Here is a 24,695-nt window from a genome sequence, read left to right on the forward strand (position 1 = left end):
CTTCCTCCTTGGTGCAGGGCTTGTTACATTCGAAGCCACATTGGGCGACCTGCGCGCCGGACGGGGATGAAATGATGGTGAAGATAACACCCAGTCCCTGAGCGGAGAAAATCCCCGACCCAGCCGGGAATCGAACCCGGGCCCCTCAGGACGCAGCCCGTCACGTTGACCATTCAGCTGTGGGGTCAGACCTATCAAGCTGGCGGAGGCTCTATAGAGGAATGGGGCGTGTGCAGTTGGAGTGATGTGGGACCCCTGATTTGTCTAGATACGAGTCTGACAGGTGACACGTACGTAAGCAACGTGTCTCATCATCTGGATCCATTCGTGTCCATTGTGTATTCCAATGGAGTTGGGCTATTCCGTGCAGGATTCATGGTGTCACTTCCCTCCAGCACTACTTCAGACATTAGTGGAGTCCACGCCACGTCGTGTTGCGATTCGTCTGAGAGTTCACCGGTGTCCTACACGATATTAGGCAGGTGTACCCGTTTCTTTCTCTCTCTCTCTCCAGTGTATATACGAATGTGTGGTTTTTGTTTGTCTGAAGCGACAGATGCCACGCATTGATGTAGACCTGATATAGCTACTGGACAATGGATCCAGTTTCTCCAGTACAGACGCACAAATACGTCGAACTTCATGTTGGAATCACGAATTATCGAACAGTAAGATTGACAGGACTGGGGATAGGTGGCGCTCGGTGGGGGTGTGGATGGGCCGTGAGGCGTGCAGAGATAGTCCGCGCAGTTGCGGTAACTCTGTGTCCTGGATGGCGCAGTGGTTACCGCACCTACCTGGTAGGCAGGGGAACCCGGTTTCGAATCTGGGTCCAGCACCCATTTCTACATCTACGTCTACATCCATACTCCGCAAGCCACCTGACGGTGTGTGGCGAAGGGTACTTTGAGTACCTCTATCGGTTCTCCCTTCTATGTTACGTTTTTGAGATTCCCGATTCTCGCTCAACTTGTCTGCTGCTGATGTTCAGATTAACCGCGACAGCAGCTAAAACACCCACTTGGGCATCATCGTTTTCGCTCGTCGCCGCTGATTCCACATAATGTCCCGCTGCGTCTGACGGCAGTGATCCCCTTTAATATACATATAAGAAATATATTCCTGTTAATGGCAAGGGATGTTTCCAAAAACCTCGAAGCATAGTAAAGCGCACTATCTCCACTTGTCATGATATCGCTCCTAACAGGAATACTGCTTCCCGTGTTAATCTGAATGCCTGTCGGTTCATAAGACAGTATGACCACTGGCTTTGATGTCGTGAAACAGTACCCTTTTATGCATGTCCAAAGGAATTTTGCAAAGTAATCAGAATAACACAGGCACTGCAATACCAGTTTTATCTGCCGATTCCGGGCAAGCGACTCCCAACTACAACGTCTGACCTGTACTGGAATAGACATAATGGATGTACGAGAACAGGTCTTAGACGCCTGGTTCACAACATATGGAAGTTTGGGTCTGGCGTTGAGTCTTGCACGGATAGCCAAATGGTAAGGCGACCGCTGACGATTCGCGGGAAATCCGGGTTCGAGTCCCGGCCTGGCACAGATTTTCATTGTGGTCATTCCATTCTACAGCTCATCGTTGTCATTATCCGCGATTGCGAATCCATTTCACGTATTTCATGTAATTAAAAAGTGCTTTAACATAAACTGTACCAAGACAAAACTGAAACCATTACCGTCACAACAGATCTCATGTACCTACTCGCAATCCGTGTATGTGAATCACACCTTATAGGTGTATTTCATGGAGTGCAAATGTGTTTGCACTCTGTACTGTATAACAGGTAATAAAATGAAAAGATCTCAGCTAGTGTGATTGGAAAATATCGAAGTTTCCATCACTGTCTCCAGACACCCATCACTGTCTCCAGACAGACTACCTTGAAATTCTACCGCAACAGTAACTTACCACACCAGATGGAAATTTCATTGGAAAATAATAAGTAGGTACAGTCACTTCTTAAGATTTATTTTCTCTCTCTCTCTCTCTCTCTCTCTGTCTCTCTCTCTCTCTCTCTCTCTCTCTCTCTCTCTCTCTCCCTGCTTTAGACATAATCAAACGCAATATAATTCGTTCGTTAATACTTGGCAACCAAAGCTGTACAATCGCAATAAAATCATGAGATGTTCAATTGACTCTTATTAGAACATGTTACGCGTTTCGGGATTACACCCATCTCCAGACATCACAAACTTCAACTCCTTCCTAACCAACCAGGCGTACGGCCTTGAAAACTCAAAGTAAGTGTCGAATAACATATGACTGAGACACAAGCCGGCTTGAAGCAGAGTTCGATACGAAGTTCTTAAGTTACTACACATGAGGATTTGATAAAGATCAGAGTAGTGGTAAATAGCTTTTTAAGAAACCCAGAAGGGCCAGTCAAATGAAAACCGAACCCTCACCACAATGGGAGCGTGGAGTGGTTCCATTTAAACGTAATCACCACACGCGTAAAGACGTTCATTCCACTGCGAGACGAGACGATCGGTTCCCGCTTCCTAGAACGTGAACGGCCGCTGATGGATCCAAAACGCCACTCACTCTTGCCCTTCCTCGTCCACGCATGACTTTCTTCAGGTGGTCAAGGATGTGAAAATCGCACGTGATAGATCCAGGGTGTACGTAGTATGTTGCAGTGTTTCCCAACCTAATCGCTGAAGCGTAGCCTTCTTCCGATTGGCAATGTGGGGGGGGGGGGGGCGTTATCGTGCTACTGGATGATTCTAATAGACAGCATCCCTGGACGTTTTAACTTTAACGGCGCGGAAAAATCCACGGGATTGGAAGAAGGCCCAGGTCATAGCAATCTATAAAAAGGGGAGAAAATCGGATGCACATAATTACCGGCCAATTTCGCTGACATCGATTTGTTGTATAATGATGGAACATATTTTGTGTTCAGACATAATGACCTTTCTATACTCTGAGAAGCTCATCTGCAGAAAGCAGCATGGTTTTAGGAGACAGCGGTCATGCGAGACACAAGCATGAGCATGATATACAACAGGCTCTAGATACCGGCTCCCAGGTTGATGCCATATTTCTCGACTTTCGAAAGGCGTTTGACTCAGTTTCGCACTGTCGCTTGCTACAAAAAGGACGCGCTTACGGTCTATGCGATGACATATGCGGTTGGATAGATGGTTTTCTAACAGACAGAGGGCAGTATGTCGTCCTCAATGGAGTGACTTCAACAGAAACAAGCGTAAGTTCAGGTGTGCCCCAGGGCAACGTGATTGGTCCGCTGCCTTTTACGATTTACATAAACGATCTGGTTGATGGTATTGACAGCGGGATTAGACTGTTTGCCGATGATGCTGTGGTCTACAGTAAAGTAGTATCACACGAAAGTTGTGAACAAATCAGTGAGGATTTGCAGAAAATAAATGCGTGGTTATCTCTCAAAATTAGTAAGTGGAACCTACTGCTTATAACAAGGCGAAAATCTCAATTAATGTACGAGTACAAAATAAATCCCCAGTCTTTGGAAGCAGTAACATTAGTCAAGTATCTGGGTTTGACTATTCGAAATGATCTCAAATGGAATGAACAGACTAACAAGTAACGGGCAAGGCGAACTCTAGATTGCGGTTTATTGGTAGAGTCCTGAAGCGATGCTGTCCTTCATCAAAGGACGTTGTTTACAATACGTTAGTTCGTCCAGTCTTACAGTATTCTTCGTCCGTATGGGACCCTTACCAGTTGGGTCTGATTCAAGAGACTGAGAAGGTCCAAAGAAGAGCGGCAAGATTCCTGACTGGTACATTTAGCCATGGCGAGAGCGTTAGAAATCTCATAGAAAGTTTGAAGAGGGACACACTTGCAGATAGACGACGCGCTAAACGGAAGGGGCTGCTCACTAAATTCCGAAATCCGATCTTCGCCGACAATATAGAGCATATATTATTACCACTAACTTTAAAATCGCGCAGTGATCACCTTTCTAAGGTAAGAGAAATTAGCGCTCCTACTGAGGCGTTCAGACAGTCGTTTTTCCCTCGCGCGATCCGCGACTGGAACAGAGGAGGGGGGGCGGAGAATATGACTTTGGCGCGAATTGTGGCCTCCGCCACAAACCGCTTGGTGGCTAGCGGAGTATATATGTAGATGTAGATAGTTTCTGTAAATTGTCTTCATAACGCTGCGAATTTATTATGGTTCCACGCTCGAGGAACTCGACGAGCAGAGGGGCCCTGTAATAGAAGGAGAAAATCATCATGACCTTACTGGAACCTATGTGAACAGTTTTGGAGGTCTTTGACGGAGGAGATGTGGGATATTTCAGCTGTTGGCTTTGTCGTTTGCCCTCGGGCTGCTGGAATGCTTTAGGATGGAATCCTTCCGATGTACGTCGGTTTTGAGGCAACTCCGATGTTGGCTCTTTGCCAAGTTTCCCCTCAAGTGAAGTAAATGGATGTCACTTTCATATGAAGAAGAGTTTATGGAGAAGACTTCAAGGTCTTGGTGTAAGTGAGAATTACCGCCCAAACGAAGATTTAAGATTTGTCGAAACCGCCTCTGACTCGCAACAGAACTTTTGGTTTGGTGAGAAAGTAACATTACTCAAGATCGCTGCTAAGTCGTCCGTGGTCGGCCATATTGCAAACACTAGGCTGCAAGCGACGGTACCGTGAATTACGCGTCACTTCGTAGCTCATTTGTTTCTCTAAGTTCTACTGCTATTTCTGTTGAGATGCGACTCGTAAATTATGTACGAAACAAACGGTGAACCATTCTTTGCATGTCGTATCTCCTTCATCGCAAATGCTGTTTGTTCTGTGGGACACCACTCATCTCTATAATTCTACGGGTGCGACTACTGTTTGACGAAAGTGTTCCAAGGCGGATGCACAGCAATCCTACAGACTCCTATGTGAATCAGAAATCTGCAAGTAAAGGGGGGGGGGGGCGGAGGAGGGGCGGGTGCGTTAATGGAATGGGCTGATTGCGATGCAGCAAGCAGGAAGTTGGGAATTTGAGCCTATCATAAATTGTGACCGGATGGCTGAGACGGTGCCAGCACAGTAGCTCGCCGTAATCAGTCGTAGAGCAGGCTGCCATGTGTACTCAAAAAACGTAAGTAAAATATTCAACGACCAACTTGAAGGAGTGTCATCTGACGTCGGCCCAGAGCAAATGAGCAGAACAATGAAGAACAAAGTGGCACTAAATATGCAAATATTCTTGTGCGGTGTGGAGCAGACGACATCCTGTTAACCAAAACATCTATGTAACGAAAAATGTTCTTCTTCTTCTTCTTCTTCTTCTTCTTCTTGGCCCTACAGTCCTTCTTGGCTCTACAGTCCTTGAAAATCCTTGGCCTCCTGTATCACCTGCCCTCATTCTTCTCTGTCCATCGTCTTCCTTCTCCTATTTCTTATTCCCATCGCCCTTAGATCTACTTCCACATTGTCCAGCCACCTTTTCCTGGGTCTATCTCTTCTCCTTCTCCCGTCAGCTTCTCCCATAAAAACTTTCTTGACACTCCGAGTTTCTGGCATTCTCTGTGCAAGTCCTGCCCATCTTATTCTTCCGTGTTTAATTTTAACAACAATATCCATCTGTCCAAAAAGTGTTTGTGGTTCTACATTTGTCCGTACTCTCTAGCCATCTTCCTTTTTCACTGCTCCAAAAATGCTTCTCAGTATCTATCTTTCGAATCTCAATAACCAGTTCTCCTCCTTCAATGTCAATACCCAGTCTTCTCATCCATATACAGGGTGAATCGCGTAAGACGTAACACCCCCATTATTCCGGGGGCGATTGCACGTATCGGCATGCTGTTTTCGGCGAACCATAGCGGACAATGGGGCACATACGTTGGTACGTGTACAGCAATCCCAACGTTTATATTGACCGAGGTAATGAGGCAAGCACATGTTTTTAAATGCGACGCTATACTTTTTTTACCATCATTCGAACGCTCTGGAAAAGACGCGTTCAGTGATGTAACGCTATTGTGATTCAAACTTTGCTTAAAAGAGGGCGGCTGGGGGTGTACCTAAGTAGCGTAGGCCGTGCATGCTGCACAGAGCACGGCAACTCGGCCTGAGGGTCGCGCGAGGCGTGTTTACAGTCGGCAGCCGCTTCCGACCGCCTCGACTTCAATCGTACTAAATTTCCCAGCGTCTTTTAAGCGAAGTTTGAATCACAATAGCAACATACGTTACATCACTATACGCGTCTTTTCCGGAGCGTTCGGATGATGGTAAAAAAAGTACAGTGTCCCAATTAAAACACATGAACTTACCTCATTATCTTGGTCAATATAAACGTTGTGATTATTGTGCGCGTACCAACGTATGTGCCCCATAGTCCGCTATGGTTCGCCGAACACCGCCTGCCGATACGTGCAATCGCTCCCGGAATAATGGGGGTGTTACGTCTTACGCGACACACCCTCTATTACTATGCGTCTTAATATGGTCGTGTTTATTTTGATTTTTGTATTCCTACTAACATTCCTGGAACTGAGTACATTCTGCAAGGCCAAATAGCAACAATTTCCACTCGTTAACCTTTCTTGAATTTCTACTGCCTCTTTATTGTCCTCCGTTATTACAGAACCTAAATATTTAAATGTTTTTACTCTTTCATATTCCTTCCCATTCTTTGCCGATTAAGTATTGTTCCTCCTGGGTTTATTGGCATTTGCCGCATCACCTTTTCGAAGCCATCTGAAAATGGGCATGGTGGCCCGAAACCGATTATGGCACTAAAATAAAACATTCAAAAAGTATTTGTGGCAGGTTGCGTCATCCGCTAACCAGAAAAAAAGCAGTTAAGGCAACTGACGTAGGGAAGCTGAGCATTCGGGTTCGAGTCCCGGTCTGGGACAAATTCTCGCCTTTGCATTGCCACAATGTCCCGTATGGCGGGTAGTCATTATTTCCTTTCTATCTCTTTCCCATCCCGCTTCCTTTCCATCCCTCTAAAGCGAATAATTCATGTATATTGCCAGTGTTTCATCGCGAGTGCTGTCTATTCTTTGGGGTATGTACGACAGAACGTATACCACTCATAGTATTAAGAAAACAGTCTTAATGGCATTTTATATTTATTTAGCGCCAAACGGCTTCAGCCCATCGTAGGGACCAGCTCCTGTCACAGCTTGGTGGACGTGACGCCACCAGCAGTCAACCATATCTTCGTCCTGAAGATGGCCCCTACGATGGGCTGAAACCGGTCGGCACTAAATAAACATAAAACGTTGAAAGGTCTCTGTTGGATTCCTTTCATGTTAATTTCTGAAATCTGTTGTCATTTACGGCATAAATTCCTCTTCTAAATTTACTGTGGTGTTTCTGACTATCTGGGAGGAGACTGAGCAGTGAAACGTGTTACTTTTACACATAATCAAGAACGATCTGTCACACTACTACACTTTAAAACACAGTTTATATATAATTCATGTCACACAGTCTCATACGGAACCACATCCGCTTTCTTTTATATACTGTATATGATAAGATACTTTCATCCCCCTTCCCTTCTGTGTGAGAGGATGAATGAGCAAATTTATTTCCAGTTGCATGCTGGATGGTAGCAGACAAGCCTGTCTGCTAGAGAACAGTAGGACCAACGTCGGAACAGGTAGCTACGCTTTCTAAAAGCAAAGAGGTTTCTATCCTTAGTATGGTCCTGTCCGTCCCTTGTCATGTTGGTATAGGAAGCTGCCTCTCTGGTCACTTCCGTTTTGTATACGGAAGCACGCTTGGTAGGAGCCCAGGTCAGTCTGTCCGCGGCGAGCGTCTGAAGTTGTAAGATCTCCGGCTAAGCGCGTGTTTGCTAAGTCCGTAGGACAATGGATTTCTTAAGATCAGCCTAACTGAAAATTTAATCACCTTTATTTCAGGTTTAGCTCTAAAATATCTAATGTTATCGTAAATTGCAACGCAGTGTAATTCGAGTGTGAAGTTCAGAATATATTCCGGTAGTTGCTTTGTCACTACTTTGTGAGTAAAGTGGAACCACGTGTTGATCAGTAACTCTAACTAAGATCATAAATCTTACATGCGAATGTGCGTGAGATTATAACGTCTCGTCTTGGCAATATTTTTCAATAAAGCAACTTTTCTTTATGTTCAACCCACGTGGGGTGTACTTTGTGAGACCAGTACCACGTGCTTATACAATTGTTTGACCCATCAGGTTAGTAGTAAGACGATAGTAACCAGTTCGAGGTTTTTCTTTTGTAAATTGCTTTTCGATCTAATTTATGTTAATTATCAAAATTATTGTGGAGTTACACTCTTTGTGTAAACCAAGTTGACCACGTGAAGCATGTGGTGTAATCATCAAAGTAGCCCTCAGCTATTCTTTTCGGGAAGATTTCACAGAGAGTTAGTATGAATTTAGTATACCAGTGTGTGGTAATTACATGACGGACAGGATTGTGCTACGAACGTAACTTCTTTGGGTGAAAATTGAATCGGTTGGTTGTGGTTAATTTCCTCTTGCATATGTTTCAACGTTCTTCGTGTGTTATTTTATGAATGCAGTGTTGTATGCAGTCTCCCAATCTTGGCTCCATATTTGATGTGTGCCGTAGGATTACAATCTCACATTTTCACAATCCTAAATAAGGCACCAGCTTAGTTATGAATCAAATTTAATAGGCTGAAATTTCAATGATCAATGTTAAAATAAATTTCCAAATATAAACTGATTTATTTCTTTTTATTTAAATTCTCTTTTTATATATATAAATATATCACCGGTTATCGTATGCCTATTAAAAGATTATAATTCATGTTAGTCTGGTTTGGAATTTGGTAAGCTAAACTGGATACCTGGTGAAACAGTTGCGCAGTAATGCAAGGTTAACTTCCCCAGACAGCTCACAGCTTTTAACCCGCTTTTATTGTCTATCAGCACCGCTTTCATAGCAAATTAAACAAACAACGTTACAACGTGATTAAGACTGTTTTCTTAATACTAAGTCAATTTATATTAATCACTGTTAATCCATAACCATGTTGTCGAAACATATGCCACTCATACTTTTAACTAGGAATACAAACGTCTCAAAAATGAGATCGACAGGAAGTGCAAAATGGCTAAGCAGGAATGGCTAGAGGACAAATGTGAGGATGTAGAGGCATACATCACTAGGGGTAAGATAGATACTGCCTACACGAAAATTAAAGAGACCTTTGGAGAAAAGAGAACCACTTGTATGAATATCAAGAGCTGAGAAAGAAACCCAGTTCTAAGCAAAGAAGGGAAAGCGGAAAGGTGGAAGCAGTATATAGAGGGTCTATACAATGGCGATGTTCTTGAGGACAATATTATGGAAATGGAAGAGGATGTAGATGAAGATGAAATGGGAGATATGATACTGCGTGAAGAGTTTGACAGAGCACTGAAAGACCATATTCGAAAACAAGATCCCAGGGGTAGAACTACTAATAGTTCACGGCTGCAAATTACTAACGCGAATTCTTTCCAGACGAATGGAAAAACTGATAGAAGCCGACCTCGGGGAAGATCAGTTTGGATTCCGTAGAAATGTTGGAACACGTGAGGCAATACTGACCCTATGACGTCTTAGAAGAAAGATTAAAGAAAGGCAAACCTACGTTTCTAGCATTTGTAGACTTAGAGAAAGCTTTTGACAATGTTGACTGGAATACTCTCTTTCATATTCTGAAGGTGGCAGGGGTCAAATGCATGGAGCAAAAGGCTATTTACAATTTGTACAGAAACCAGAAGGCAGTTATAAGAGTCAAGGGGCATGAAAGGGAAGCAGTGGTTGGGAAGGGAGTGAGACAGGGTTGTAGCCTCTCCCCGATGTTATTAAATCTGTATATTGAGCAAGCAGTACAGAAAACAAAGGAAAAATTCGGAGTAGGTATTCAAACCCAGGGAGAAGAAATGAAAACTTTGAGTTCGCTGATGACATTGTTAATCTGTCAGAGACACCAAAAGACTTGGAAGAGCAGTTGAACGGAGTGGACTGTATCTTTCAAGAAGGATATAAGATGAACATCAACAAAAGCAAAACGAGGATAGTGGAATATAGTCGAATTAAGTCGGGTGATGCTGCGGGAATTAGATCTGGAAATGAGACGCTTAAAGTAGCAAATGAGTTTTCCCATTTGGGGAGCAAAATAACTGATGATGGTCAAAGTAGAGAGGATATAAAATGTAGACTGGCAATGGCAAGGAAAGAGTTTCTGAAGAAGAGAAATTTGTTAACACCGAGTATAGATTTAAGTGTCAGGAAGTCGTTTCTGGAAGTATTTGTATGGAGTGTAGCCATGTATGGAAATGAAACGTGGACAATAAATAGTTTAGACAAAAAGAGAATGGAAGCTTTCGAAATGTGGTGCTACAGAAGGATGCTGATGGCTCAAATGGCTCTGAGCACTATGGGACTCAACTGCTGAGGTCATTAGTCCCCTAGAACTTAGAACTAGTTAAACGTAACTAACCTAAGGACATCACAAACATCCATGCCCGAGGCAGGATTCGAACCTGCGACCGTAGCGGTCTTGCGGTTCCAGACTGCAGCGCCTTTAACCGCACGGCCACTTCGGCCGGCAAGGATGCTGATGATTAGATGGGTAGATCACATAACTAATGAGGAGGTATTGAATAGGATTGGGGAGAAGAGGAGTTTGTGGCAGAACTTGACTAGAAGAAGGGGTGGGTTGGTAGGACATATTCTGAGGCATCAAGGGATCACCAATTTAGTATTGGAGGGCAGCGTGGAGGGTAAAAATCGTAGAGGGAGACCAAGAGATGAATACACTAAACAGATTCAGAAGGATGTAAGCTGCAGTAGGTACTGGGAGATGAAGAAGCTTGCACAGGATAGAGTAGCATGGAGAGCTGCATCAAACCAGTCTCAGGACTGAAGACCACAACAAGAACAACAACATAGTTTCTGTAAAATACATCGTGATGTATGAGGTTGAACGAAAATTATGCCCTATGTAAGATTAATCAGAACAAAAATTCCAATGAAAAGGTCATACTCATAACTGTGCTGCAACTAATGGTTCACATGAAATCGTGGAGGCAAAGTCGGCTCCGGTTTCTAATTTGACTAAGGCTACTCTTCCTTACCCAAAAAAAGTTGTGAAATAATGTAGCCTGGCTGCACTGGAGGAGTGTGAATGTCCCTCGGCAGCTGCCCGGGCCGGCACAAGCCGAGCGCTCAATCACACCAAGCGGGAGCAGGTAGTAGCCGAGCAGGTAGTGTGGCGGTCCCTAAGCATCCCGGATTTCTCACAAGTGTCGCCACATTCCAGTTTGTCACAAGTGTCGCTTCTCACAAGTGTCTACAACCCGGCAGAACATATACCACTCATACCTGTGACTACACGTGTCACTACCAAGAGTTAAAGCAATGGAGGCGTAGATAACTGCTTGGTACTACTGTGCTCCAAAGTGACTTGGGTTTTAAGGGGATGACTTATATATCTTCCTGTGGGCTTGTTGCAGGAGACCTGTAGTTTTGAAAAATAAAATAATAAAAATAAAAAAGTATGAGGGTAGTGTAATGGTCAAAACGCGCATAGAGCGTGGAGGGGAATCAGACTGGGTCGTGTTCGATCTTATTTAATCGCTTCCAAGAATCAAAGTCTCGCCGGCGTGACACTTTATGATGGACGCCGCCGAGATAGCGAGAATTGCTCCCCGCCCGCCACGTTTCCGTGAAATCCGGACACCCTGGCTACGCCGTAGGAAATCACAGAAGGGGGGGGGCGGGGGTGCGGGCTGGATGTCCGGCCGGAATATTTTGGGCGCGAGGCGTGCGGGCGTTACGGGCGCAGCTCGCAGCTTCCCAGAACGGCCAGATAGGGATCTGGCGCTGGCCTCACACAATGGGCGGTGGACGGGACGGGACCTGCGCTTGTCAGTCCGTCTCCCCCCGCCCCCGCCATGGCCGGCATTGTTCTGGAGTGCGTGAGCCGGCAGCCGCTGATAACGCGGCCAGACGCCATCCGTCACGGCGCGACGCACGTCAGGGGGTGCAGTGGAGGTGCGTAGCGGCGTCTGCAGCGAGCGATGGTCGCTGCTTCGCCGACCCACAACTCCCCACTCTCACTCTTAGGGCGGGTGCCATACATTAAAAAAAGTCACTAAACTGTCCGTGCGTTTTCCTTTAATAAACCACAAGACACACACATATTCACTGATACAGTTATTTCCGGATAAAGGGGGTGAGCATAAGGCCTCTCCCTGATTATGATATTTTATTTCCGAGGAACTATATATAAAGAGCCTTAGAAACTGGTAGACCTGCTTTTTTTTTATAGCGCCCCCCCGCGAGTACGCCGAAGTGCCGCAACACGACGTGGCATGGACTCGACTATGTCTGAAGTAGTGCTGGAGAGAATTGACGCCATGAATTCGGCAGGGCTGTCCATAAATCCGTCAGAGTACGAGGGCGCGGAGATCTCTTCTAAACAGCACATTCCAAGGAATCCCAGATATGTCCAATAATGTTCATGATTGTTGAGTTTGGTGGCCAGTGGAACTTTATAAACTCAAGAGACTGTTCCCGGAGCCACGCTGTAGCAATTCTGAACGTGTGGAGTGTCACATTGTCCTGCTGGAATTGACCAAGTCCGCACAATGGACACGAACGGACGCAGGTGATCAGCCAGGATGGTTACGTACGTGCCACCTGTCAGGGTCGTATCTAGACGTATCAGGAGTCCCATATCACTCCAACTGCACACCCCTCGCACCGTTACCAGCTTGAACAGTCCCCAGCTGACATGCAGGGTCTTTGGATTCATGACGTTGTCTTCATGCCCGTACTCGTCCATCAGCTCGATTCAATTTCAAACGAGACTCGTCCGACCAGGCAAGATGTTTCCAGTCATCAAAAGTCCAATGTCGTCATTGACGGATCCAGGCCCGGCGTAAGGCTTTGTGTCCTGCAGTCATCGAAGGCACATGTGTGGACCTTCGGCTCTGAAAGCCTATATCGGCGATATTTCGTTGAATGGCTTGCACGCTGACACTTGTTGATGGCCTAGCACTGAAATCTGCAGGAATTTGCGGAAGGGTTGCACTTCCATCACTTTCTTCAGTCGATGTCGGTCGCGTTTTGCAGGATGTTTTCCGGCCGCAGTGATGTCGGAGATTCGATGCTTTACCGGATTCCTAATATTAACGGTATAGTCATGAAATGGTCTTAGGTGAAAATCCCCACTTCATCGCTACCTCGGAGATGCTGTGTCCCATCGCCCGTGCGTCGACTGCAACACCATGTATAAACTCACTTAAATCCTGGTAACGTGCCATTCTAGTAGCAGTAACCGATCTAACAACTGCACCAGACACTTGTTTTCTTATATAGGTGTTGCCGACTGCAGCGCCGTATTCTGCCTGTTTACATATCACTGTATTTGAATACGGATGACTATACCAATTGCTTTGGCGCTTCAGTGTATAATGTATACAGGCAGACTGAGGCTAGGAATGAAAATTGGTGCAGAGGTCGGGATTTGAATCTACTCAGCTCATATGCGATAATCAGTACGCCACCTTGACACAGTGGCTTTGCACAACTGTACAGTCTACCCTAGCAAGAGACCTCAACTCGACTCTCAATCTTGGTACAAATTTTAATTCGCTTCTTCAGTCTGCGTTATAGATGTTTGAGGGTTGGGGTGTTTGGGGAAGGAGACCAGACAGCGAGGTCATCGGTCTCATCGGATTAGATAAGGACGGGGAAGGAAGTCGGCCGTGCCCTTTCAAAGGAACCATCCCGGCATTTCAGTGGATCGATTTAGGGAAATCACGGAAAACCTAAATCACGATTTCCGGACGTGGGGTTGAACCGTCGTCCTAGCGAATGCGAATCCAATGTCTAACCACATCTACATCTACATCTACATTGATACTCCGCAAGCCACCCAACGGTGTGTGGCGGAGGGCACTTTACGTGCCACTGTCATTACCTCCCTTTCCTGTTCCAGTCGCGTATGGTTCGCGGGAAGAACGACTGTCTGAAAACGTCCGTGCGCGCTCTAATCTCTCTAATTTTACATTCGTGATCTCCTCGGGAGGTATAAGTAGGGGGAAGCAATATATTCGATACCTCATCCAGAAACGCACCCTCTCGAAACCTGGCGAGCAAGCTACACCGCGATGCAGAGCGCCTCTCTTGCAGAGTCTGCCACTTGAGTTTATTAAACATCTCCGTAACGCTATCACGGTTACCAAATAACCCTGTGACGAAACGCGCCGCTCTTCTTTGGATCTTCTCTATCTCCTCCGTCAGACCGATCTGGTACGGATCCCACACTGATGAGCAATACTCAAGTATAGGTCGAACGAGTGTTTTGTAAGCCACCTCCTTTGTTGATGGACTACATTTTCTAAGCACTCTCCCAATGAATCTCAACCTGGTACCCGCCTTACCAACAATTAATTTTATATGATCATTCCACTTCAAATCGTTCCGCACGCATACTCCCAGATATTTTACCACTGCGCCACCTCGCCCGGTATAGATGTTTGAGTCGTGATGTAGCTATGCTGCTTGTTGCAAATTGTTGCTAAATTATAAATCTTTTTAATGTTACTCTTCCATATGTCTATGCTGTTTATCGCAAATGGTAGCTTATGTCAATGAAATTTTTATGAATATAAAAGGAACTTCAAAAAGAAGGAAAAGATTTCAATCACTTATATTTTACAAATTACAAGTAGCACCATCCAACGTTCCTGGACAGACAACAGTTTAAAATTTGAACTTGTATAAACAAAGTTTATGGACGTCTATTGTTCATGGAGAAAACTGTGGCAGTACTAACCTATCTAGACATGCTTCAAAACTGGTTATTTCCTCAAATGGTTCAAATGGCTCTGAGCACTATGGAACTTAGCACCTGAGGTCATCAGTCCCCTAGACTTAGACCTAACCAAACCCAACTAACCTAAGGACATCACACACATCCATGCCAGAGGCAGGATTCGAACCTGCGACCGTACCAGGCGCCCGGTTGCGGACTGAAGCGCCTCGAAGTGCTTGGCCACAGCGGCCGGCGGTTATTTCCTCATCTTGAAGATCATTCAAATGATTTCATCTCCATGCAAGATGGTGCCCCGTCTCATTTCTCTAAACATGTCGGACGTTACCTGAGTGACAACATTCGAGGACGTCGGATTGGACGAGGAGTAGCGAAAGATTAACTTCATCGCCGGTAGCCTCCCAGGTCTCCAGACCTCACACCTTGTAACTTTTGTCTGTGGGGTTACGTCAAAGACCGCATTTGTAACCCCTCATATGCCTGACACTCTTGAAAGTCTGCGACGTCGCACCGCTATAGTTCTGAATTCCAACAGCTGCTTCGTGTGTGGCAGGAAATGATACGCGTCATATAACGCATGGTGCTCACACTGAATGCATAAAAATTTTAACTTTTCTCTTCCCAGGAACGTTTGAATCGTGTATCTATCTTCTGTAGTTTGGAAGCAATAAATGCTTGAAATCTGGTCCTTTTTTTGAATAGCCCTGTACTTGTACTTGCGCTCTAGACAGAATCTGATTTCTTTTCTACCTCTCTTTTACAAGTACTGTAACTTAGAACGACCGTTGTCACAATAACATCTTTTGTATCCCGCCTGGGAGGCGGCGCGTGGGCCTGCTACTGAAAACTGGAAGGTTGGCCGAGTGAAGGAATCGAGTAGGAGCAGGTGAGGTAAGATTCTCGGTACTGCTTTTTACGTGGAAGTACATTTATTTATTAGTCAATTACACTGAAGAGCCCGTAGGTGCGACTGAATAGGCTTCAACGTTAATAGCCTTTAGCAGTAGGACAAACTATCATTGAAGCAACGAAGTCAGTAATGGCCCTCTATGAAGTTAAAACAATGTTGCTGGGTCGTCTCCCCGGAATCGGCTGAATCCGGAGAGACGCTCGTAGAGCTGCATAGCGCCGGTTAGAGGGCGCTGTCGTCCGTGTCTCGTAGTGTCAACTTATGAACTTGCGCCCACGCGGTGGCATTGTTGTTATCGATACCACAGAGTCTGTGTAGGACAGGGCTTAACAACTGGCCGGTTTTGAGCGCGAGTACTCGCGTCTGCTCACGCACGTGCTCGCGAGCAGGTGCAAGGTCGCGGAGTAGGGAGGGAGGGGAGGAAGGGGAAATGCGCGCGCACGTTTGAATGTGATCTCGCGTTCTTAGCAGATTTAACTAGCCATCTGAATGCTTTGAGCATTTTACTACAAGGTAAAGATCTGCTAATTACTCATTTCATAGATCGAATACGAGCTTTTAACATGAAATTGACACTTTGGGTGAGTCAGCTGGAAACAGGAAACATAGCCCATTTTCCTAAATTATCATCCATGCAAGATGTTCACAAAGACTGTGAACGTTATTCACATAGTTTAGTTGATCAGCGCTTTCAAGATCTGACAGCACTAGACAGTGATTTTGATCTGTTCTCTCCATATTCAGCGAATATTTAAGAGATTCGTCCTGAGATGCAGCAATAAATTATTGACCTGCAGTGTGACAGAGAATACAGAGACAAATTTCAGAACAAGAAAAACATTTTGGAATTCTACAGACACTTCCCTCAGTATAGATTTCCTCGTTTGCACAAACTGGCGGCTACAATAATATCAATGTTCGGTTCCACGTATGTTTGTGAACAACTGTTCTCTGCAATGAAATGTAGCAAGACGCGCCTGAGAAACGCATTGTCTGATCGAAATTAAAACTGCACACTGCGCCTAAAATGCACAAGAACAATTACTCCGAACATAGACGCAATTGTAAAGGGCAAAAAGTACAAGATAACCGAGGATACCACACTTCAGTGACACATTTTAGTGTGTAACAGTACACAAGTTAATGCGAATGTAGAGGCATACACTAAGCTAATAAAATTATGTGGCATGTGTACATTCTCCTTTATTTGTTTCATTTGTCGCAGTAATAATTCGTGAGTGATATCCCTGCAGGTGGCCGCGGATTTACATTGACTGGCGGCAGCTGTTGTGTGCCCCACGTGACTCTCTGGTCCGGTAGTGGGGGTAGCGTGCTCGCGCTGCTCCGTGCTCGCGCCTTCGCGCCTTCCTGCTCACAGCTTGCTCCGCGAGCACGTATGTTGTGAAGCCCTGGTGTAGGAGAAAGTGTGAAACCCTTTGGGGTTTCATGAAACATCTACATCTTCGTCAACACTCCTCAAGCCATCTGACGCTGCGTGGGGCAGGGTACCTGCTGACTGATCCCCCTTTCCCTGTCCCACTCGCGAATGGCAGGTGGTAGGAATGAATGTCGGGGCGAGCTGCTGTATTGGCCAAAATTTCCCGACTCCTCACAGGTAGCGCAGTCTCGAAATTTCAGTAGTAAGCCTCTCCCTGATGCACAGACAGTGCCTCTCTTGTAACGTCTGCCACTGGAATTTGTTGAGTATCTCTGTCGAGCTCTCGCGTCGGCTAACCGATCCCGTCATACAACACACCGCTCTCCGTTGGATCTTCTCTCTCTCTCTTCCATCCCTCTCACCTAGTAAAGGTCCCAGATTGATAAACAGTGCTCAAAAATCGACCGAACAAGTGCTTCATAAGCCACTTCCTTCGTAGATGAGTTACATTTCCCTTAAAGGGCCAGCACACACACGACCGACGGATCCAGCGCTTGGGAAACTGTATGAAGTTGGTCGCTCTCCACGACACACCCCATACATGAGCAATTTCCTAAGCGTTTTCAATCACTAATATGACTGCTACTTTGTCGAGAAATTCTGCTACGGAAAATGAACTACTGCGTTTACATACAGTTGCAGTTGATTGCCGTGTCCCAACGAATAGTTGGAAGACATAAATTTAAAAGAAGCAGAAATTATAAGTAATTATACTTGTTTTCAAACTCTGTTCTTGGGAAGTTTATAATGGTTCAAATGGCTCTAAGCACTATGGGACTTAACATCTGTGGTCATCAGTCCCCTGGAACTTAGAACTACTTAAACCTAACTAACCTAAGGACATCACACACATCCATGCCCGAGGCAGGATTCGAACCTACGACCGTAGCGGTCACGCGGTTCCAGACTGTAGCGCCTAGAACCGCACGGCCACACCGGCCGGCCTCTTGGTAAGTGTAAGTTACTTTCCGGACTACATTTTACATATCAGTGACGTAAAATGGATCGTGTACATCTTTCAATTGTACCAATAGAATTCATTTTAGGTTTTTTATTCCTCAATACGTCTTTTATTCTTTAGTCTTGTGGTTTAACTGCAAGTATTTACACATTTTACTGGATGCGTCTATAGAGATATTGTCAATAACAGCATTACTCCAGAATGAAATTTTCACTCTGCAGCAGAGTGTGCGCTGATATGAAACTACCTAGCAGATTAAAACTGTGTGCCGGACCGAGACTCGAACTCGGGTCCTTTGCCTTTCGCGGGCAAGTGTTCTACCAACTGAGTTCGAGTCTTGGTGTGGCACACAGTTTTAATCTGCCAGGAAGTTTCATAACATCATTACTGATTACCGTAATTGTTGTATACTGTGTGAAGGAGCGTTAGATTACATGAAATGGCAAGGCACTAGAGTATACTTGCGTAACAGATCTCCTCTGAATATTTACATTAAACTGTTCTCTTAACATTACAATATGTACGTATGTCATACTGTTCAGAAGATAGAAACTTCAATAATTCATATAATTATTTCATAAATAAATCAAATCCTAAGACGGAGCCCTTCGCATCGCGAGTATTTACTGTGAACTTCCTGCCAATTTTACTTCTGCGGCACGAGCTTGAAAATGTTAGGGGGGGGGGGGGGGGGGGGTTGGACGTCAAACGGGCCGACTTCGGAGCGGGAGAGGCACAAGAGGACATTTTAATTTCCACTGTATATACCTTTACAAATAAATTCATAAAACTTTGTCAGCATGACCAGGAAAAATTCAGGACTCACACTCATAATAGTGGAAGTTCAAAACCATTACAAAATAATTTCTTTTACATGTGAAATTTCATGATTTTTTTTCACTTGCTATTGGCTGCATTTGTTGCTATAGGTACGCTTTTCTTCATAAGTATTAGAGATTCTTCGATGAATTTTGCACAACATACAAACCATACTTACAGGTGTATGGAACTCTAGAATTTATTTAATTTTTGAAAAAATGAATGAGATTGTGCATTTTAAACTTCAAGTTTAGAAAAAACTCAAATTTTATAGTTAATTATCTCAATTTTTGCCACAGTTTTTAATAGACTTGGAAAATCCTAAAGTTACATACACCTGTAAGTATTGTTTGTATGCTGCGCAAAATTGATCGAAGAATCTTTGTTACTTGCGAAGAAAAGTGAACCTACAGCAACAAATGCAGCCAATAGTAAGTGACAAAGTGATGAAACTTCATATGTAAAAAAAATTGTTATGTTTTTGAACTTCCACTGCAATGAATGTGAATCCTGACTGCTGACGAAGCTTTAAGTTTTAGCCGGCCGGAGTGGCCGTGCGGTTCTAGGCGCTACAGTCTGAAGCCGAGCGACCGCTCCGGTCGCAGGTTCGAATCCTGCCTCGGGCATGGATGTGTGTGATGTCCTTAGGTTAGTTAGGTTTAATTAGTTCTAAGATCTAGACGACTGATGACCTCAGAAGTTAAGTCGCATAGTGCTCAGAGCCATATGAATCATTTTTTATGTTTTATGAATTTATTTGTAAAGGTATATACATTGGAAATTAGAATATCCTGCAGGGTGCCTCTCCTGTTCCAAGTCGGCCCGTTTGAAGTTCTACCCCCCCCCCCCCCCCCTCTTTAATCACTGGAAAATCGGAGGGAGTATTTTGTATTTCTTCTTAATATAAATGGCCTCCACTTAGGTTCCCACAGTAGTGCGCGGTTCCTGGATAACTATAAATTATTACGCAAATTTCTTGCCGACATGGACAAAGTGAAACGAAACAGAACTACACAAGCACCCTTGATAACAACTAAGAAGCGAGTCGCAGCCACTCTGCCAACAGAGCGAGGTGGCGCAGTGGTTAGCACATTGGACTCGCATTCGGGAGGACGACGGTTCAAGCCCGCGTCCACTCGTCCCGATGTACGTTTTCCGTGGTTTCCCTTAATCGATTCAGGCAAGTGGCGGGATGTTTCCTTTGAAAGGGCACGGCCGGTGGGAGCGATGCCCTCACTGTTTGGTCCCCTCCCCCAACCACACTGCCACTCACCGCTGCGAACTAGCCAGGCAGGCATAATGTGCGCACGAATCGCATGCGATCCATTAGACTACTTGGTGTTACCGTCCGATCAGCGATCGATCGCTGCGATTTCCCTGCAAGTCCGATCTAAGAAGCCATCGGTCGCTCATGCGGTGGATCACTACAATCGGTCGCTCGTGTGTGGGGCCCTTAAGATACTTCCTGTAAATCTCGTACAAACGTCTCTATATTCAAAAGGTAATGCCCTGATTGACTGAGTGACTCATCAGCGTCAAGCCCAACCCGCTCAGGACAGAACCTTAAAATTTGGAGAAGGTGTGGATCTTATACTGTAAACAACGTTAGAGAAGGGATTTTTCGCAATTCCAACCCTAAGGGCGTGAAACAGAGGATAGAGATTTTTTTTAAATGTCGCCACTAAGGCAGTTTTGAAGCTAGATCTACGAAAATTGGTATTTGGTTACTTGGTCAGAAATAAAGAAATATGTGTTATAGTATTTTTGGAAATTTTACCCCATGGGGCTAATATAGTGGATGAAAACCCTTTTTGTAAACTATTGTGAACTATTTTTAAAGCAGCATCTATGAACACTGGTATTTGACTTTTCTGTTACAAAATTTTAAAAAAATATAATTGTTTCAGTGTTTTTGGAAATTAAACCACTAAGGGGGTGAAACAGGGTGAGCCTGATTCATTGACTCATCATCGCCCAGCCCAAACTGGGTGAGATCATATTCTCTAGGCGTAGTTTAAGAAGGAATTATCCGAAATTCCTCTCCTAGGGGATGAAAGGCTCTTTGAACGTATGTCAGTATTAGGGAAATTGGAAGCTAGAACTGCGGCAACTATTATTTGGTTCTCAGCCAGAGAAAAAAAATTCGTGTTTCAGCATTTTTGGAAATTAAACCACTAAGGGTGTAAAACAGTGGGTGACGTTTCTTTTTTAGAACAAATAATTACTAAAGAATTACTAAATGGTTTTTAAGGCTACATCTGTGACAACTGGTACTTGACTTCTCGGTTAGAAACAAAAAAAATCGTGTTTCATTGTTTCTGGAATTTCAATCCCTAACGAAGTGCAACAGAGGATGAAAGTTTTTAAGAAAATATTTCGTTCCATTAAAAAAATTTTAAAGCGAAATTTATGAAAACTGATATTTCACTTTTCGGTAACATTTAGAGAAATATTTGTTATTGCATGGAAGTTGTTATAGAAATATCTGAACAGGAACGGAAATGGCATGATTAACAAAAATTTTTTGAGTCCAGCTACCAGAATCGGTTTTTGGTCAGAAGTACGTTCGGAAAAGGCCGTGCTTATATGGCGTTAAATACCGTGAAAAACTTAGAAGGTGTTGCAATTTGTGAAAACTATCAAAACTCGATTAAATAAAAACAAAAAATATGTCTGAAGGCCAAACAGTCTATGCGAGCGAAGCAGCGGGGGCTAAACTAGTCTAAAAAATATATCTAATTGGTAACGTCGTATGTAAATTGAAGTGGGATCACTGCTAGCTGCTGTAGCGGTATAATAAGCGAAATCAACGGGTAGAGCGAAAGTATGTACCCGACCGGGAATCGAACCTAGAATCTCCTGGTTATTAGGCGGGTGTGATAACCACTGCACCATCTGGGACACATCGTCATCACAACTGCACGGACTATTTCGGTACGCCTCACGGCCGATCCATACTCCCACCGAGTGCCTAGTATGCGCAGTCAACTACACTCCTGTTCGCAACTCAGAGATTTCCACAGGAGGTCGGCCGGTATTTGCGCAACCGCACTGAAGAAGGTGAACCTATTGCCTAGCTAGGCCTATCGAGTACATGAGTGCGTGGTGGCTTTTCTTAAGGACATGTCCGAGAGAACAAACACCACGGATTCATGTACACTACTGGCCATTAAAATTGCTACACCAAGAACAAACGCAGATGATAAACGGGTATACTATAACTGACATGTGATTACATTTTCACGCAATTTGGGTGCTTAGATCCTGAGAAATCAGTACTCAGAACAACCACCTCTGGCCGTAATAACGGCCTTGATACGCTTATGCATTGAGTCAAACAGAGCTTGGATGGCGTGTACATGCAGCATCAACAAGATACCACAGTTCATCAGGAGTAGTGACTGGCGTATTGTGAGGAGCCAATTGCTCGGCCACCATTGACAAGACGCTTTCAATTGGTGAGAGATCTGGAGAATGTGCTGGACAGAGCAGCAGTCGAACATTTTCTGTATCCAGAAACGCCCGTACAGGACTTGCAACATGCGGTCGTGCATTATCCTACTGAAATGTGGGGTTTCGCAGGCATCGAATGATGGGTTGAGCCACGGGTCGTAACACATCTGAAATGTAACGTCCACTGTTCAAAGTGCCGTCAATGCGAAGAAGAGGCGACCGAGACGTGTAACCAATGTCACCCCATGTACCATCACGCCGGGTGATACGCCAGTATGGAGATGACGAATACACGCTTCCAATGTACGTTCACCGCGATGTCGCCTAACACGGATGCGACCATCACGATGCTGTAAACAGAACCTGGATTCATCCGAAAAAATTACGTTTTGCCATTCGTACACCCAGGTTCGTCGTTGAGTACACTATCGCAGGCACTCCTGTCTGTGAAGCAGCGTCAGGGGTAAGCGCAGCCATGGCCTCCGAGCTGATAGTCCATGCTGCTGCAAACGTCGTGGAACTGTTCGTGCAGATGGTTGTTGTCTTGCAAACGTCCCCATCTGTTCACTCAGGGATCGAGACGTGGCTGCACGATACGTTACAGCCATGAGGATGCCTGTCATCTCGACTGCTAGTGATACGAGGCCGTTGGGATCCAGCACGGCGTTCCGTGTTACCCTCCTGAACCGACCGATTCCATATTCTGCTAACAGTCATTGGTTCTCGACCAGCCGGCCGGAGTGGCCGTGCGGTTCTAGGCGCTACAGTCTGGAGCCGAGCGACCGCTACGGTCGCAGGTTCGAATCCTGTCTCGGGCATGGATGTGTGTGTGCTGTCCTTAGGTTAGTTAGGTTTATTTAGTTCTAAGTTCTAGGCGACTGATGACCTCAGAAGTTAAGTCGCATAGTACTCAGAGCCATTTGAACCATTTTTAATCTCGACCAACGCGAGTGGCAATGTCGCGATTCGATAAACAGAAATCGCGATACGCTACAGTCCAACCTTTATTAAAGTCGGAAACGTGATGGTACGCGTTTCTCCTCCTTACACGAGGCATCACAACAACGTTTCACCAGGCAACGCCGGTCAACTGCTGTTTGTGTATGGGAAATCGGTTGGAAACTTTCCTCATGTCAGCGCGTTGTAGGAGTCGCCTTGTGTGAATGCTCTGATAGGCTAATCATTGATTATCACAGCATCGGCCGGCCGAAGTGGCCGTGCGGTTAAAGGCGCTGCAGTCTGGAACCGCAAGACCGCTACGGTCGCAGGTTCGAATCCTGCCACGGGCATGGATGTTTGTGATGTCCTTAGGTTAGTTAGGTTTAACTAGTTCTAAGTTCTAGGGGACTAATGACCTCAGCAGATGAGTCCCATAGTGCTCAGAGCCATCACAGCATCTTCTTGCTGTCGGTTAAATTTCGCATCTGTAGCAGGTCAACATCGTGATGTAGCAATTTTAATGACCAGTAGTGTAGTTAATTCGTAACAGCTGCATTGTTTGTCGGAGACACACAGAAGTGTGCGATGCCGGGCCGAAGCCCAGACGGGGCCCGTCGCACCCTCTGACGTACCACGGCAGTAGCCATCCATCAGGGGCCTGCCTGGGAGGCTCCACGCCCAGCCTATCGCTGCTGCCCCTATCGTCGGACAGCGCCGTCCAGGCGGCGGGTCCTCTGAATCCCCCGGCACGTCTCCAGGAGAGGCGCGTGACGTCCGATGAGTGATAGGCTGCCGGCGCCGTCTTATCTCGACGGCGACACCGTCCGGTACCGCTCTGGGGAGCTGGCCGCTACCCGCACGACGGGAAGGGGTTTGAAACACCCAGTAAAAGACAAATCACAACTGAATCGATAAAATCAGAAACCTCTCATGCCCACATTTTCGGCAAAATGAGATATTGGCGGATTATGTATCTTTGAAAGGCAACGGCCTTGCCGCAGTGGATACACCGGTTCCCGTGAGATCACCAAAATTAAGCGCTGTCGGGCGTGGTTGGCACTTAGATGGGTGACCATCAGGGCCGCCATGCGCCGTTTCCATTTTTCGGGGTGCACTCAGCTTCGTGATGCCAACTGAGGAGCTACTCGACCGAATAGTAGCGGCTTCGGTCAGGAATACCATCATAACGACCGGGTGAGCGGTGTGCTGACCCCACGCCGCTCATATCCGCATCCTCCATGAGGATGACACGGCGGTCGGATGGTCCCGGTAGGCCACTCGTGGCCTGAAGACGGAGTGAGTGTGTATCTTTGAAGGCAGCGACATCTACTGTGATAGAAATACCTCAGGTACAATTCATAGTTT

The 24,695-nt window shown here is 45.4% G+C and overlaps 1 pseudogene; it reads left to right on the forward strand.

Annotated features, from left to right (window-relative positions):
* Positions 1–24,312: 24,312 nt before the first annotated feature.
* LOC124719300 lies at positions 24,313–24,430 on the forward strand (annotated as a pseudogene).
* Positions 24,431–24,695: the final 265 nt, after the last annotated feature.

Source organism: Schistocerca piceifrons, chromosome 10, assembly GCF_021461385.2.
Source record: "Schistocerca piceifrons isolate TAMUIC-IGC-003096 chromosome 10, iqSchPice1.1, whole genome shotgun sequence".
Classification (NCBI taxonomy): domain Eukaryota; kingdom Metazoa; phylum Arthropoda; class Insecta; order Orthoptera; family Acrididae; genus Schistocerca; species Schistocerca piceifrons.